The sequence below is a fragment of the Delphinus delphis genome, chromosome 11 (genome assembly GCF_949987515.2).
Source record: "Delphinus delphis chromosome 11, mDelDel1.2, whole genome shotgun sequence".
Lineage (NCBI taxonomy): Eukaryota > Metazoa > Chordata > Mammalia > Artiodactyla > Delphinidae > Delphinus > Delphinus delphis.
The window spans coordinates 54,661,055-54,679,044 of record NC_082693.1 but is presented as its reverse complement, the minus strand read 5'-3'; the positions used below and the strand labels follow the sequence as shown (position 1 = coordinate 54,679,044).

The 17,990-nt window shown below is 39.5% G+C and overlaps 1 protein-coding gene across 2 annotated transcripts in view; it reads right to left on the bottom strand.

Moving 5' to 3' along the window:
• The window catches only part of SLC35E3 (solute carrier family 35 member E3), a 100,649-nt gene that overhangs the window by 52,875 nt on the left and 29,784 nt on the right, over positions 1-17,990 (bottom strand). For both annotated transcript variants that reach the window (XR_009521226.1, XR_009521225.1), the window contains exon 4: positions 7,689-7,830. The gene's annotated coding sequence lies outside the window, so the exon portion shown is untranslated. The remainder of the gene's footprint in view (positions 1-7,688; positions 7,831-17,990) is intronic.

Here is a 17,990-nt window from a genome sequence, read left to right as displayed (position 1 = left end):
ATGAATGAGGCAAGGAGTCTATCTTTCAAGGAATTGATACTGAAAATTTACCGAGTGTACCAAGCACTCCCCAAGTCCCCTATTGGTGAACAAGATGGTCATATTACCTGCCATCATAGAACCTAGCAGGATGACTCTGAATTTCCACCCAAAGAGAATAATGATATTGCTGACCGAAAGTCTAGAGGAAATGCAGTTGAGGAGTTGTTCGAGTTTTAGATGATGTACCACATAATGAAGAGTTCAGAAGCTCAGGCTGGAGACAGAGCTATCAAGGTGATGGTTGGCTCCACACTTAAGACCTGATGAGTTCCCCAAAGGAGAGCAGAGACTAGACTGGGATAAGGCAGCAGGAGAACAAACAGCAGAGAATGAGAGGAATGACCAGAAGGCCAACCAACACAGGACCATATGGTGGTGTCTCAAAACCACAGGAGCCAAGTAATGGTACTGAATACTGCAGAAGTCAAAGAAAATGAAGTATGAGAAAACACACTGGATCTGGTCACTCTAAAAACAGTTCCTGTTTTTTGTGACTTAACCGTTATGAAAGATGCAGACCAGCTGCTGCTGTTGCCCTGCATTCCACTGCTGTCCTATGTCACTCTGCCCTTGCTGTGCTTCCTGGAGGCTTCTCTGGGGGCATCTTCTGCTTAATATTTCGAAGCATTGTTCTTGACACCCTCCTTTGTTCTAAGAGATGGAGATACCTTGAGCATCTTTATGTTCTTGGCACTTAAACTCTGCACAGTAGACTTTTATGCTGGTCCAAGAGCCATTTCATACTTGCATTTATTAATGACAACTGACTAATCTTTAAAGAATGGTAGAAAATAAACAAGATTTATCTCAGAAACAATGTTTAGAATGCTAAAAGTTTTGCAATATTTATGAGACCATCTAAAATTACAGAATTAGTTCAAATTCCTCATGTATTTGCAGACATCTGGAGATAGTGTCATTTAAAAAGCAAAAACCCAAAAGACACAGACCTACTAGAGAATGGACTTGAGGATATGGGGAGGGGGAAGGGTAAGCTGTGACAAAGTGAGAGAGTGGCATGGACATATATACACTACCAAACGAAAAATAAATAGCTAGTGGGAAGCAGCCGCATAGCACAGGGAGATCAGCTCTGTGCTTTGTGACCACCTAGAAGGGTGGGATAGGGAGGCTCGGAGGGAGGGAGACGCAAGAGGGAAGAGATGGGAACATATGTATATGTATAACTGATTCACTTTGTTATAAAGCAGAAACTAACACACCATTGTAAAGCAATTATACTCCAATGAAGATGTAAAGTAAAAAAAAAAAAAAAAAGCAAAAACCTAGCAAATGTGGCTATAAATACAGGGTTTTTATTTCTATTTGGAGAATTAATCAACTAACTTTTTGTTTATTTTGGCAAGATTCAAGGATGCAGAAATATTCACAAAACAATTAATATCCAATGTAACCACTGCCTATAATACACATTTGTCATTTCTGCTTTGGATAGATTTAAAAAAGGGAACATAAAAAAAGTTGAAATTCCCCTATTCTCATTCCTAATCCCATTCCCCTCCCTCTCTTGAGACAATCATAATTATCAACTTGATGTTTATCTACTGAGTCCACGTTTTTATACATTGACTCTATAAACAGTAAGCACAATAGACCATATATACATACACATAAAAGGAATTGCTGGCCCATAGGGTATTAATCTTTATGGTAAGTTTCAATATCTAACAGGGAAAGCTGTCCTTATCTTTTTCACTATTGTTTTGGCTCTTCTTGAATGTCACTTTTAGAATCAGTTTGTCTAATTCATAAAAAAGAATCTTACTGGGATTTTGATTCAAATTGCATTGGATTAATAGATTAAATTGACATCTTTTCAGTTTGGATTCTTCCCAAATGAGAACATATCGTATTGTTCCTTTCTTTTCAGGTCTCCATTTTACATCCTTTAATAATGTTTTATCATTTTCTCCCTAGGTCTCTAGTATCTTTGGCTATTTTTTCTGAGGTAATTTATAATTTTTATTGCTATTATAAATTATATCTTTTTTCTGTTTTATTTCTAGTTGGTTATTTTTGACATATGGGACAATTATTGATTTTTGTATTTTGATCTTAGAGCCAGCAACACTGCTGCATTTTGTTTTATAAATATAACTAGCTTTTCAGTAGATGCTTTTGAATTTTCTATGTAAATAATAATCCCATCTGTAAAAGTCATCAATTTGTCTCTTCCTTTCTTATGTATATATATGTGTGTGTGTGTGTATATTATATATATATATATATATATATATATATATGCAGTTGTTTTTTGTTTTGCCAGGCTGCGTGGCTTGCAGATCTTAGTTCCCCGACCAGGGATCAAACCTGGGCCCTGGGCAGTGAAAGCACGGAGTCCTAACCCCTGGACCGCCAGGGAATTCCCTTATTTTCTTGTCTTAAAATCATTATAAAAATTATTACTTCAGGGAATAGTAGCAATGATAGTGGGCATCCTTGTCTTATGCTGGACTTCAATAAAAAATGCTTTTAAAGTTTGATGTTTGCTGTAAGTTTTAGGTAGTTGCCCTTTATTACACTATAAAACTTTCTTTCTATTCACAGGTCTTTTAATTTTTAAAATATATGAATAAGTGTTCAGTTTTATCAAATACTTCTTTATGCATCTGGAGATGATCAAGTGTTTTTCTCCTTAATCTGTTAATATGGTAAGATTATAGTGATAGAACTGATAATATTGAATCATGCTTGTATTTACTCAGATAAACTCTACTTAGTTATTAGTTACTTAGGGCTTTTTGTCTCTTTTTTAAAGACACTGATGAATTAAATTTGTAACAAGAATTGTGCAACAGGATAATATGGAGCATAACTGATATCCTGTCCTCAGAGGTTACCAGAGGCTACAGTCCTTAGAGGATTTCAGTGGGGATATTGTCCTGTTGAGAATAGTTACTCAGTTCTCCAAGACTAAGTTCAAATTAGGCCCAGTTCTTGACTTGATACTCTGGTTCCCACAGGGGCAATACAGGTTCAGCCAGTTTGATAACCTTTACCATTGAGAGTTTAAAGGGAGGATCATGAAAAAGAGGTCACCTTTTGGAGGAACAGAGAGTTTATAACATCCCATACCCCCAACTAAATCTGAAACTTGTGATCATATCTTGTCTGGAAGTTGATGAACCACTCAACTGGCAGAAGAGACATAGTGAGTTTGAGTAGCATCCTCTGCCTTGCTGTGGAAAGTTTGAAGGAGTTTCTCACAGGTCAGTGGTCCCTAAGAAGATGGCAGGGATGTTAGGAGTTTTACTGGTAGCCCCTAAGATGGACACAGCCTTGTAATAGAACCCTGGCAGCAAAAGACTGTAGGATATGTATGGTGGAATGTGCTCAGTTGGGGCAAAAGAAATTGAACTTCGTTCAGATCCCCCCTGTCCAACTTCCCGCCAGGACCAAGCCATAGGACCCCTTTGGAGAACTAGCTTTTGGACACCTGCCACATGGAGGGAACTGATGTGATGCCAACTGGTATTAAACAGGAATCCAGGACAACCAACAGAAAGGGGACAGAAATGTCTCCATCATTTAGCTGGGATTGTTCATATAAAGGAACCATGATTATGTACAACTCATATAAGGGAAACAAACTTCAAGGGCAGTCATTTTCCCCTCCTTCCACCTTCCCAACCCAATACCAAAGGAGTAATGTAGTGGTTCTCTATTGCTGTGTAACAAATCACCACAAACAGAGTGGCTTAAAGTAACACAAGTGTATTAGCTCTCAGATCTATGTATCAGAAGTCCAAGTGAACTCAGCTGGGTTTCTGTGCTCCAGGTCTCACAAAGTCGAACTCAAGATTGGCCAGCTTGAGCTCTCATCTGGAGGCTCTAGAAAAGAACCTGCTTTCTAGTTCATTCAGATTGTGTTGATTATAGAACCGCGGCCCCCTTTTCCTTGCTGATAGTGGGGGCCACTCTTGCTTCCTGGAGGCTGCCTGCATTCCTTGACACATGGCTCCCTTCATCTTAAAGGCAGCAACAGTATTTTGAGTCGCACTTATAGGGGCATATCTCATTTTATTGTGCTTTGCTTTATTGCATTTCACAGATGTTGCCTTTTTTTTGGTTACAAATCAAAGGTTTGTGGCAATCCTGCATTGAGCAAGTCTATCAGCACCATTTTTCCCACAGCATTTGCTCACTTCATGTCTGGGTGTCATGTTTTGGTAATTCTGGCACTATTTCAAACTTTTTCATTATTATTATATATGTTATGGTGACCTGTGATCAGTAATCTTTGATGTTAATATTGTCATTGTTTTGGGGCGCCACGAACCGCACCCATATAAGAAGGCAAACTTAATCGATAAATGTTGTGTGTGTTTTGACTTCTCCACCAACCAGCCATCCTCCTTTCTCTCTCCCTCTCCTTGGGCCTCCCTATTTCCTGGGACACAACAGTATTGTAATTAGGGCAATTAATAACCCTACGATGGCCTCTAAGTGTTCAAATGAAAGGAAGAGTCACACATCTCTCACTTTAAATCAAATGCTAAGATTAAGATTAGTGAGGAAGGCGTGTCAAAAGCCAAGACAGGCCAAAAGCTAGACCTCTTGCACCAATCAGTTAGCTACGTTGTGAATGCAAAGTAAAAGTTCTCGAAGGAAATTAAAAGTGCTACTCCAGTGAACACACAAACAATAAGAAAGCAAAACAGCCTTATTGCTGATATGAAGAAAGTTGTAGTGGTCTAGATAGAAGATCAAACCAGGCCACAATATTCCCTTAAGCCAAAGACTAATCCAGAGCAAAGCCCTAACCCTCTTCAATTCTATGAAGGCTGAGAGAGGTAAAGAAGTTGCAGGAGAAAAGTCTGAGGCTGGCAGAGGTTGGTTCCTGAGGTTAAAGGAAAGAAGCTGTCTCCATAACATCAAAGTGCAAGGTGAAGCAGCAAGTGCTGATGTAGATGCTGCAACAAGTTATCTAGAAGATCTAACTAAGATCATTAATGAAAGTGGCTACACTAAACAACAGATTTTCAGTACAGATGAAACAGCCTTCTATTGGAAGAAGATGCCATCTAGGACTTTCATAGCTAAAGAGGAGAAGTCAATGCCTGGCTTCAGAGCTTCAAAGGACAGGCTGAATCTCTTGCTAGGAGTTAATGCAGCTGGTGACTTGAAGCCAGTGCTTATTTACCATTCTGAAAATCCTGGGGCCCTTCAGAATTATGCTAAATCTACTCTGCCTGTGCTCTATAAATGGAACAACAGTGCCTGGATGACAGCACATTTGTTTACAACACGGTTTACTGAATATTTTAAGCCCACTGCTGAGACCTGCTGCTCAGAAAAAAAGATTCCTTTCCAAACATTATCACTCACTGACAATGCACTTCATCACCGAAGAGCTCTGATGGAGATGTACAAGGAGATTCATGTTGTTTTCATGCCTGCTAACCCAACATCCATTCTGCAGTCCATGGATCAAGGAGTCATTTTGACTTTCAAGTCTTATTATTTAAGAACTACATTTCATAAGGCTTTAGCTGCTATAGATAGTGATTCCTCACAATGAATCTGGGCAAAGCCAATTGAAAATCTTTTGGAAAGAATTCGCCATTCTAGATGCCATTAAGAACATTCATGATTCATGAGATAAGGTCAAAATACCAAAATTAACAGGAGTTTGAAAGAAGTTGATTCCAACTCTCATGGATGACCTTGAGGGGTTCAAGACTTCAGTGGAAGAAGTAACTGCAGATGTGGTGGAAAAAGCAAGAGAACTGGAATTAGAAGTGGGAGCCCGAAGATGTGACTGCATTGCTGCAGTCTCATGCTAAAACTTGAACAGATGAGGAGTTGCTTCTTACGGATCAACAGAGAGTGGTTTCTTGAGATGGAATGAAGATGCTGTGAAGATCATTGAAATGACAACAAAGGATTTAGAAAATGCTATCAAACAGCATTGTGTGCTGCAGAGAAATCGTTCATGAAGGGAAGAGTCAGCAATGTGGTAAACCTCACTGTGGGCGTATTTTAAGAAACTGCCACAGCCATCCTAACCTTCAGCAACCTTACCCGTCAGCAGCCATCAACATCGAGTCAAGACCCTCCACCAGCAAAAAGACTACAAGTCACTGAAGTCTTACATGATGGTTAGCAGTTTTTAGGAATAAAGTATTTTTAAATTAAGGTTTGTACATTGATTTTTTAGACATAATGCTACTGCACACAATACTCTACAGTATAGTGTAAACATAATGTTTATACTCAGTGGAAAACTAAAACATTTATGTGACTCATTTTAATGCAATATTCACTTTTCTGCAGTGCTCTGGAACTGAACCCACCATGTTTCCAAGGTATGCCTGTACTTTGAATCTCTGACTCACCCCTCTGCTACCAGCCAGAGAAAACTCTGAGCTTACAGGCCCCTATGGGACTTCCCTGGTGGCACAGTGGTTAAGAATCTGCCTGCCAATGCAGGGGACATGGGTTCAATCCCTGGTCCAGGAAGATGCCACATGCCGCGGAGCAACTAAGCTCATGCACCACAACTACTGAGCCTGCGCTCTAGAACCCACGAGCCACAACTACTGAGCCCACGTGCCGCAACTACTGAAGACCGCGCGCCTAGAGCCTGTGCTCGGCAACAAGAGAAGCCACTGCAGTGAGAAACCTGAGCACCACAACAAAGAGTAGCCCCCACTCGCCGCAACTAGAGAAAGCCCACGCACAGCAACCCAACGCAGCCAAAAATAAAATTAAATTAAAAAAAAAAAAAGGCTCCTATGATTAGAATTGGCCAACCCAGACAATCTCCCTTTTGCCATGCGATGTAACATAATCATGGCCCTGCTGACAACTTGATTTCAGATCTGGCCTCCAGAACCCTGAGACAATAAATTTCTGTTGTGCTGAGACCATCTAATTTGTGGCACTTTGCTAAGACAGCCATAGCAAACTAATATAGTTAGTTTCCGAGACTTACCACTCAGAATTATGACTACTGTATTTTGTATTGAGTGAAAAATTATGGTACAACTCAGAACTGAAAAATCTGGCTTAGGCAGAGATAAGTGTCTTTGAATGACAGGTCCACACGGATTTCAAATTAAAATCTCACGAAAGTAGTACTGCCTTGCAGGACTGTGAAGTAGTCTTTGATGGCATTAAAATCATCCTCCCAGGGCAAGTTGGGGTGCTGGTTGCCATGCTCAGTGGATGCCTTGAGTGGGTCAGAGAATTCCTGCCCTGGAGGTCAGCAGTCTCTGCTTGACTACTCACTTTAAACTGTTGCTGGTTGCTGAGGTGTTTGCTGTTGTCTAGCATCTACAACTGGCTCCAGATGATTCCACTGTTGATGCTCAAAGTGGTTAAAAAGACACTGTGCCTTCTCCATGAAGAGGAACTGCCTCATAGGCACATGGACCTTCAAGTTTTTCCTCATGTGGCCAAACCTAGAAGGAGAAGCCAACTTCTATTTGTCTAGCTCCTAATTCAGGTCACCCTAACACTTGTGGGCTTCTTTTTTTTTAATGCCATGATATTTTCTGTTTCTTGATTGTGAGCCAACACTATCACTTACACAGATTATGTCAGGCATTTTGGGTCAAACTGTTCCCTAGAACCCAAAATAAACAGCAGAAAGTTAAACCAAAAAAGCACGAATGACCCACCTTGCAGTACATGCTCAACAGAGGATAGCTCAGGATACTCATTGGCTGAGAGTCTTGGCAGCATAGTACACTTACTCTCATTGGCTGGAGCAAACAGGACAACTGCCTTACCAGCTCTAATTGGCTGTGACCATAGACGGCACTGAAAGGATGAGGGAAATAAACAATATTGTAATGGATTATTATATAACTAATGAGGTTGAAAATTTAACTCACCCCAGCTCAGACAGGCAAATAAAAAATAACACTTTAATTTTGCCTACAATTATTTCTGAGGCTGTACTTGGAATTTAATAGGAAAATTAATTAAATGTCCAATATTATTTAAATCTGCTTATTTAAATCATTTGAACAGTGTCCAGTCTCTTTTATTTTACTATTTTTAAAGGTAAGTCATAATTATTTTTTTTATTCTTGAAGTATAGTTGATTTACAATGTTGTGTTAGTTTCAGGTGTGCAGCAAAAGTAATTCAGTTACACATACATATATATCTTTTTTTCATATTCTTTTCCCTTATAGGTTATTACAAAATATTGAGTATGGTTCCCTGTGCTATACAGTAGGTCCTTGTTCCTTATCTCTTTTATATATAGTAGTGTGTAATCCCAAACTCCTCATTTATCCTCCCCCATTTCCCCTTTGGTAACCGTAAGTTTGTTTTCTATGTCTGTGGGTCTATTTCTGTTTTGTATATAAGTTCATTTATATATATATATTTCTTAGATTCCACATATAAGCGATATCATATGATATTTGTCTTTGTCTGACTTACTTCACTTAATACGATAATCTCTAGTTCCATCCATGTTGCTGCGTTGTCCAGTCTCTTTTAAATAGAAATGTTCATAGGAGCTTGTGGTATTTAACAGTTTATCCTAAGAATTTCAATGATTAGTCATGCAATAAATAGTCTGGTTTTAAAAAATAAATAGGTAGGTAGGTACATAAATAGAAATGCTCATCTTTCTTTTAGATCTCCCTCATCCCTTGCTTTTCTAAGTTGGTATTCTAGTGTTGGGGTGGGAGTGGAGGTGGTCCTGGCACGTGTTGTTCTGTCAATTCTGCTCACATCTGTTGCTTTCCAGCTGGCTGATGTCCTTTGACCACCTGGTTATTCCACAGTCTGTTAGTTTCTGATGCCACAATCTAGAGCTTATAGCCCCAACCCTACTAATAAAGTCTAACCCTATTCCCTTGCTCTGTGAGCCCCTTGGCTTTATCACTTACTCACTGCTTAGATTTGGGGGCTCCCTGTTTATTTCTGGTACAAAAGAAAACATCTCTTTCTTGATTTCAAGTTATGCTATATATGTACTTGTGTGTATTTAAATTTATATTTATATGTATTTAAATTTTGTTTTATGCAGCATCTCTAAGTGTTTGAAGGGAGTATACATATTTCATCTACCGCAGTTATTAATCAGAAAACAGACTAAATTTTGAAAAATAAAATTAAAATAAGTAATACACAAATTATCTTTGTTAAAAAAGGGGGCATCATTATAGATAAGATCAAATCCCCGTCAAGTCCCACCCACACTCCCGTCCCTCATAGAAATATATCTGTAACTTGCTTTTTTACCCAACTGCATGCTGTGGAGAGCTATCCAGGTTGGCGCAGACCTACCATACGCTTTAACTCAAACCACCACATACACAGTTTGAGTGTACACATTATAAGCCATTCTTCTATTCATGATTCAGTGTTTCCTGTTTCTCCCTATGAGGAACTCTGCAATGGACATGCTTGTACATGTTTTCTTGTGCACAAGTGCCAGTGTTTTTCAAAAGTAGAGACTAATATCTGGAATGGCTGGCTCACAGCATATGTATATTTTTATTTTATTCAATATTGCCAAATTTCCCTGTTCAACATGGCTCTGTCAGTTTTATATTCCCATTAGCAGTGTGTATGTATGTGTTTTCACACCCATGTCAACCCATTTTATTAATGGCTTTAATTTTTGACAGTATAATGGTTGAAAATTATCTCAATATTCTAAATATAATCAAATTTTTTTGATAATTGGTGACATTCAGCTTCTTTTTATATGTCCGTTGGCCAATTGTATTTATTTTTCTATAAATAACTTATCCTATGATTTTTTTCCATGTTCCCATTGGTTTATTTGAGTTTTCCATTTTTGTAGGTGTGTCTTATGGATCTAAAAACTAATCTTTTCTGCATTATATGTATGGCAAATATTATCTCCTAATCTGTTGCTTGTCTCTGAACTACACTTAAACATATTGGACATATTATTGAAGGCTTATGATGCCTTTTGTAGTAGAGAACTTTTACATGCTGTTCAACTTTATCCGTCTTGATGCAGTCAAACATATCAATTTATTCCTTTACGTCTTTTGCATTTAGGGCCTAGTTTAAAACGACTTCTAGCTTCCCAGCCATAAACATATTCTCCTACGTTTTCTTCTGATATATTTACGGTTTTGTTTCTTTACATTTGGGTCTTTAGTCCCTCTAGAATTTATTTTCATGAATGGTGTTAGGTAGAGAACCTAACTTTAGCAAAACAAATGATCAACTGTCCCAAAGCCATTTACTGAGTTGTTAGAACTTCCCCACTGAAACTGACTCCATCTTTATTGTACATACCACTCTAACTTGGGTGAAATAGCCATCTGCAGGCATAACCCACACTATGAAAAGGCTTACATGTCGACTGCTGAAACTAGGCAAATACACCAGACTTATTTAAGAGAGCAGGATGTATCCTTAAAATGAGAATAGTAACTTAGTTATTTCAGAGCCTCTCTGGAATAATACAGTTGTCCCTTGGAATCCACAGGGGATGGGTTCCAGGACAGCCCCACACCAAATTCCATGGATGCTCAAGTCCCTTATATAAAATTCTGTATTTGCATATTATCTATGTGCATCCTCCCACATAACTTTAAATCATCTCTATATTACTTGTAATACTTAATACAATATCAACTATGTGTAAACAGTTGTACATACAATCTGATTGCTATGTAAAAAGTTGCCAGTGCACGGCAAATTCAAGTTTTGCTGCTTGGAACTTTCTGGAATTTTTTTCCCCGAATATTTTCCATCTGAGGTTGGTTGAATCCCCGGATGCAGAACCTGTGAATACGGAGGGCCAACTCTATATAGTAAAGGAGGGTTACATTTATATACAGGAAGCATATAAAAAGGAGAAACAAATAGTAAGAATTTGATCAATTCACTAGAGAAATACATAAAATTTTCCAGGCCTTTCCATAGTTTGAAAGAAATAGCTTTCTACATTAGTCTACTCCTTTCTCTCTGATTATATGCCCATTAAACTTTCAACTAGCTTATCCAGTTTCATAGGTACCTTGATGCAAAAGGAGGGGATGCCCATAAAGAAGAAATGAGTAAATCTATCTTTCTGAACTGAAAAATTGATACTCTGTTGTACAAATCAGTCCTTTAAGAGACTTTAATCGTGTAGTTTAAACAGGTCAAGCCATACAGTTTTCTGGAATTCTAATTCTGTGGTTTTATCTCCAGTGCTTGCATAGTGCCTGGTATATAGAAAATACTCAGTACATTTTTTGAATGAATGGATGGCTAAAACCATCACTGTTGTTTGGCTAGGTTAACAGCTGAAATGCTATGACTCATAGTCGTTTCCCCCCCTAGTATTACCGTGTAAATGATTTCTTTCTGCAGTAGAATACAGGCCTGCAGCTTGAAGTAGAGCTCATCACATTCAAGGCAGACCGCAAATACCTCATTCATTTACTCACTCATACAATAAAAATTAACTAAGTACCCATTAACCACGGTGCTACGCTCTGGGGAATACAATTAAAAAAACAAAAACCACCACAGTTCTTGTATTTAACCAGAGTGGAAGGTAGAGGGAACTGCAATTGCAAGTAGTTGAAGTTCTAAGCAGCAGATTGAACACAGTGGGGAAACCAAGCTATCTGCACTCAGAAATGAGAGAAGACTAGCAGTCCTTAACTGGAGAGGACCATGGACCTCCAGGGTCCCACTCATTCAGCTTAGGTTCATGTGTCAAGTACAAAGTTAAAAACTCCAGGCCTTCCCAGAAGACTGGGGAATCACACAGATTAGCGGACCAAGAACTGTTGGACATTCAGGTGCTTTCCAGTTTTTTGCTATTATCAATAGTTCTGTGATAAACTTCCCTAGACAAAAATCCTTGTGCACATCTTAACTTCCTGCAAGTGGATTCTTTGGGCCAAAGAAAGGCTATGTCAGTTTACAGTTTTATGAGCGCTATAAGAGGGTACTTGTTTTCCCATACCCTTGATTAGTAAATTTGGAAAGATATGGAGTTCTAGGTCTCTGTGAAAATGAAAACAAAATGTTTGCCAATTTTATATGTTGAAAATTTCCATTTACCTTTTCATTTCAGAACTATTTTCATCAGTTAAAAAAACTTGTATGGTGTTTATAGAAAAAGGAATTCACTTTACATTATATTACAATGATTGCTGGAGTCTTGTTTGTTTGTATTAAAATTCCTGAGTTGATGGGACTTCCCTGGCGGTCCAGTGGTTAAGACTCCATGCTTCCAATGCAGGGGGCGTGGGTTCAATCCCTGGTCAAGGAACTAAGATCCCACATGCCACTCGACCGGCCAAGAGAAAAAAAAAAAAAAAAAAATTCCTGAGTCGAAGCAGAAGTGCGCTTTAACTTGTGGGTTTAAGGCAGAGGTGTCTTAGAAGGAAAAAAGATGGAAAAGGTTAAGACAAAAATGTAATACGATAGGAAATGGAGACAAAAAGAGCAAAAGTGAGAAAGGAAAATGATGGAGACATGAGAGGGCCTGACTCCTGCCACCATGTGCCCTGCTTGTACTTGCCCACTTTCTTGTGTAGTTGCCCTGTCTGATGTTTTCGGTTCAAACATTGAGCAACTACAGCTTCCTTTATCATTAGAGGAGGAAATGAAAGAGCAAGCATAATTACAGGCTGAGGAGTAATTACTGGAGCCAAAATGAGAAATCAGCACAGAATGTTTCTTTAAAGGGAAAATCCACATGTTGAGACTTGCTAAATCATCAGGATTCTAGGGCTCTGACCCTCTGACGTTAGTCATTCCTTCCTTTTCAACGGTTCCCTCCCTAGTTTTCTAACTGGTCGTTGTGTTGTTAATAAACACAGCAGGGCCCTTCAAATCTCTTTGAAAAGTCTGAGAATGAATTCAAATTCTAATAAGCAGCATTTCTGAACGTTGAAAAAGAAATCAGTTGACTACTTACTTTATTTCTTTCTTCCTCTTAGGATTTTCCCCCTTTAAGGGAATTCACTGAACTAAACTTTAAAACTTTGAAGAGGCTTTAGTTTTAAGATGACAGAAGAGGAAGTTTCTCTATAAATAAGTTTAAGGTTTAGAAAACCAACGGTAGCAATGGCTCCCTCTAACTACCAGAAAATGCTACAATCTAACCGTGGTTTTGTTTTCGACCTTAGAGGCTGTCATTTCTTTTAAAAATCTTGGTCAGGCTGTTTTCTATCTTTCATCACCTTACTTAAAGTGTCCTCATCACTTTTAAGTTATTTAGAGACATAAAATTAATACGTCACACAAAAATAGGAACAGGGACTTCGCTGGTGGCACAGTAGTTAAGAATCTGCCTGCCAGTGCAGGGGACACAGGTTCGATCCCTGGTCTGGGAAGATCCCACATGCCGTGGAGCAACTAAGCCCATGAGCCACAACTACTGAAGCCCGTGCGCCTAGAGCCCGTGCTTGGCAACAAGAGAAGCCACCACAATGAGAAGCCAGCGCACCACAAAGAAGAGAAGCCCCTGCTCGCCGCAACTAGAGAAAGCTCGCGCACAACAACGAAGACCCAACGTAGCCAAAATTAAATAAATAAAAAAATAAATAAAAATAGGAACAAAAATTGATAGAGTAATTTCAAAAAGTACATTTCTGACTATTTTTTAAAGTAGGGCTGGGGTAGGGGGATTAGGGAGATGTTGGTCAAAGGGTAAAAACCTGCAGTTAGAAGATGAATAGGTTCCGGGGATCTAATGCACAGCACTGTGATTATAGTTAACAATATTGTAGTATATATTTCAAAGCTGCTAAGAGACTGGATCATAAATGTTCTCACCGCGAAAAAGAAATGATGATTATGTGAGGTGATGGAGGTATTAGCTAATGCTATGGTGGCAATCATACTGCAATATATGTATCAAATCACATGTTGTACCTTAAACTGACACAGTTTTATATGTCAATTATATCTCAATAAAAATAAAAAATAAAAGCAAGTTAAAAAAAAACCCAAAACAAAAAAAACAAAATACAAGATAGACCAATGGATATCTATTTAACAGAGTATTCCATCACTGAAAACTTTCCAAACAATAAGTGCTGGAGAGGGTGTGGAGAAAATGGAACCCTCCTGCACTGTTGTTGGTAATGTAAATTGGTACAACCACTATGGAGAACAGAATGGAGGTTCCTTAAAAAACTAAAAATAGTAGCAAGCCCACTCCTGGACATGTATCCAGAGAAAACCATAATTCGAAAAGATATATGCACCACAATGTTCCTTGCAGCACTATTTACAATAGCCAAGACATGGAAGCAACCTAAGTGTCCATCAACAGATGAATGGATAAAGATGTGGTACATATATCCGTATACAATGGAATATTACTCAGCCATGAAACAAGAATGAAATGATGCCATTTACAGCAACAGGGATGGACCTAGAGATGATCATACTAAGTGAAGTAAGTCAGACAGAGAAAGACATACATCATATGATACCACTCATATGTGGAATCTAATTTTTTTAAAAAAGATACAAATGAACTTATTTACAAAACAGAAACAGACTCACAGACACAGAAAACAAACTTAACGGTTACCAAAGGGGAAAACGTTGTGGGGTGATAAATCAGGAGCTGGGGATGAACACACGCACACTACTATATACAAGACACATAACCCACGAGGACCCACTGCATAGCACAGGGAACTCTGCTCAGTACTCTGTAATGACCTATGTGGGAAAAGAATCTGAAAAAGAATGAAGATATGTATGTGTAGAACTGAATCACTTTGCTGTACAACTGAAACTAACACAACCTTGTAAATCAACTACACGCCGATAAAATTTATAAAGAAAGAGTATTGTAAACCTAAAGAAATAGGAATCCAGTTCAAGAGGCAAAGCGTCTATTCGGGATCAAAGAATTGCAATTTGGGGTACCCAGATTTAGACAGAAACCCAAATAGGGTCTTGATTGCTGGAGAAGGGCTCAGGGTTTTTATGGGGAAAAGAGAGGAAGATGAGGTAAGTTGTTTTTTAAGAGGAGTTCGTTGGTGTAAGATGAGGTAATCGATCAGGTGAAGTGTTCATTGGTAAAAGATGAGGAAAAGCTGGCGGTCTCTAGGTCAAAGTCCATTGATATGTCCTGGTCCTTTCGGCAGAATATTCTCGTTTCTTTGCTGACTTCTTGGATTGTTGGCAGTTTGGTCCAGTTCAGAAGTCAGAAAAACAGGACATGCAAGGCAGTTCCTCTGGAATACCTGCTCCAGATCTATTTTAAATGGCTCCACTTATGTCATCTTCCATGGTATCCATCTACTTGATTTGTGATACGTTTCTATATCAGTGGATGTTTAAAAACGTTTATTTCTAAAATTTCAGTAAAGCCAATATGACTTCAATTGTGGAAACAAGTCCCTTAAAATTTAAACACCAATTTAAAAAAAAGTAGAGTCCTTATCACAATTAAAAATAAATAAATAAGGTTAAAAAAATAAAAAGGAAAGTAGGATCTAGATCAGAACTGTGTCCGGCATAGCCATTTAGCAATAATGTGGAAAGGAAAGCGACCATGACCAGCTGTGTCAGGAGTCTCTTGCATTGCCACTGCAGCCCTCTCAGCCAGGCATCAAAATATTTGAAGCAGGAATTTGGCTGTGGTCCTTAACTCATTTTTTTAAAACAAATATTTATACAGTGCAAGATGTCTGAAAGACAGCCTGATCAAAACATACAAAGTCCCTGCCTTTTTGGAGCTTGCAGGGCAGTGAAGGAGAAAGGCTAGAAACAAACAAGTAAATATATAATTGCAAATTGGGATGAAGATTTGGAAGGAAAAGAAATGGGTTCTTAAAAGAGAGACTAACAGAGGGGCATCTGGATGTAGATGTAGACACAGCCTTCCTGAGATCTGCATTAGGGGAAGCTGTCTAAGCAGAGGGTGGGGAGAGCTTTGCAGGAGACAGAAAGAAACTCTGACAGACACCATGAGTAATGATCACTTGATTACTCAGAGAGCTGCAGCATTTGGGGACATGTTAATATTTTCTTCTTCATATATGTGTCACTGCACACAGTTTAGTATTTTGCATAGGGCTATGTTCTCTGGCCTTTAGATTGACAGCTCTGCACAGTGTGCTGCATGCAAAGGACTCTTGACTCACGCTACCCACTGAATAAAGGACGATTTCTTTGAGTCTGCCTAGTTGGGAAAGTCCCCTTGGTTGGATTGCTTCACCCATGGATTTTGCATTCCTAGCATCTAACAGAGTGTCTGCCATAATCAGTGCTCAATAAATATTTGTGGAATAGTGAATAAAAGACCAAGTGGATGAATAAATTTTCTACTACATTCAAATGTCTATTTCCATGTGTCCGGTGAAACCACTCATTTAGTCATTCAGTCATTAAATGAATAATCAATGAACAGGGCGTGCCAGGCATTGTGCCAGGGCTGGGGGTACAAAAGTGAGCAGAAACAGACAAGACCTTGCCCTCGTGGAGCTTATAGTCTACATATTACAAAAGTCAGAGGTAGAAAATTAATCAAGCACATATTGTATTTTCTTTATTGTCAGGAGAGACTAGGCACAGTGTCACACCTTGATTTAGTCACATAATTTCCAGAAGCCCAGAGCAGGGCTCCTTGGTGAGTTGAAGCCAGAGTCTACTATTCAGGCTAAGGTACAGATGGTGAAACCCTGGACTGGGGTTGGCCTCTTATAAGAAACACGGTTCTGTTGCAATCCAGAGGACAGAGTGCCCACAACCAGGGAGTAAGTCTGATTTCAAGTGACAGCGACTTTTGGAGCCAGGTTCCACCCTTCGCCCAGTGCCTGCAGATTGGGGTGGCGATGAACTGAGAAGAAGCAAAGCAGAGAAGATTCCACAAAGAGAGGATTAGAGAGATGCCACGGGTCAGCACCAACATCTCAAGAATGTGCCATGGGTGGTCTCACTGCCCTTGTTTCCAGGAAGGTTGCCCTCTCCCATCAAAGCTGACAGTTAGGTCCCCTTACTGAGGGCTGGGGTGGAGGTGAGAGAGTGGAGGGGTATCTCAGGCCAGGTTTGCTCCTAGGAAGGGAATTACAACCTTCCTGCTTCTCTGCATAGATTTGGCAGTAGGACACCATCCTTTTGTAACCTCCCTATCAGACCACCACGGAGGTTAGACTAGTCACTCAACAACCAATCTGCACAGAGGAACTTGTGCTGAGTAGACTGCTCAGCTTCAAAGCTCACTGCTCTTTGTTTATATCGCATTTAGAATAAAACAAAAGCTTCATAAAGAATCAATGTATCTCGGACTGCTCACATTGAGAGAGAAAAAAATTTTTTTAATAAATTTATTTTTGGCTGCGTTGGGACTTTGTTGCTGGGCACCGGCTCTCTCTAGTTGCGGTGAGCAGGGGCTGCTCTTTTGCGGTGTGGGGGCTTCTCATTGCGGTGGCTTCTCTTGTCGCGGAGCACGGGCTCTCTAGGCGCGCGGGCTCGGTAATTGTGGCTCGCAGGCTCTAGAGTGGAGGCTCAATAGTTGTGGCACATGGGCTTAGTTGCTCCGCGGCATGTGGGATCTTCCCGGACCAGGGCTCGAACCCTGGTCCTCTGCATTGGCAGGAGGATTCTTAACCACTGCGTCATCGGGGAAGTCCGAGAGAGAAATTTTTAGGAGAATTGTTCAGAGAAACTCCTTTCACTGAGCTGATGGCTACTGTTCCTTCCTCAAATGATAGATTCCTGTCTGTGACTTGATAGCTTCTAGTTCTCCAGACCCAAAGTAAAGAGGGATACATCAGATATACTACACACACACACACACACACACACACACACACACACACACACACACACACACACACAATGCATTTATGTGCACTAACAAGAAAGTTTTACCTATTGAGTGATTGTTTTCTAAAAAAGAGGCTCTAAAGATTACAAGTATAGGTTCCATGGCCATACTGCCTGGTGTTCTAGCTCTGACACCAACTCTCCCATTCTATGTGTGCCTCAGTTTCCTCATCTATA